Source organism: Fringilla coelebs (genome assembly GCF_963513975.1).
Source record: "Fringilla coelebs genome assembly, chromosome: 4".
Lineage (NCBI taxonomy): Eukaryota > Metazoa > Chordata > Aves > Passeriformes > Fringillidae > Fringilla > Fringilla coelebs.
The window spans coordinates 1,856,879-1,857,440 of record NC_140032.1 but is presented as its reverse complement, the minus strand read 5'-3'; positions in this window follow the sequence as shown (position 1 = coordinate 1,857,440).

The following is a 562-nucleotide window of genomic DNA, read 5'->3' as shown; positions in this document are numbered from 1 at the left end:
CACCCCCGAGCCCACCCTGGGACTTTTCCGACCATCCCTAAGTGACCGCTTCCCCCCGGCCGGCCCTGGTCGCCTCCTCAACCTGCCCATTGTGCCATGTGTCACTTTGTGCCGCGCTGTCAACCCCGCGGGGCTGGCCCGGGGCTGGCAGGGGCCGTGAAAAGCCCGGCGGGGGGTCACACTCTATGCCACTAATTAGGGCCCGGCGGCCGCGGGTTCCCAGACACACCTGCACGGTCATGTGGGGGCAGCCGGGGAAAAGGCGGCCCCAGCCAAGCGTGAAGCCAGCGAGAAAAAAAAATAAAAAGGGGAAAAAAACAAAAAAACCAAAAAAAAACAAAAAAAAAAAAGAGGAAAATTCAATCGTCGGGCTCGGTTTTTGCTGGTGGAAAAAAAGAACGGAGGGAGGAGAGAGGAGGGGAGGGATCCTAAAGGATGTGGGAGCAAGGGTGGGGGTTTTTGTGGGGCAGAGGGGTCACAGCCCCCCGGGCAGGGTGGGCAAGGGTGGGGAGGGTCCCTGGATCCTCCTCTGCTGCTGCTCGTGTCCCAAAGGGCGCCAGGG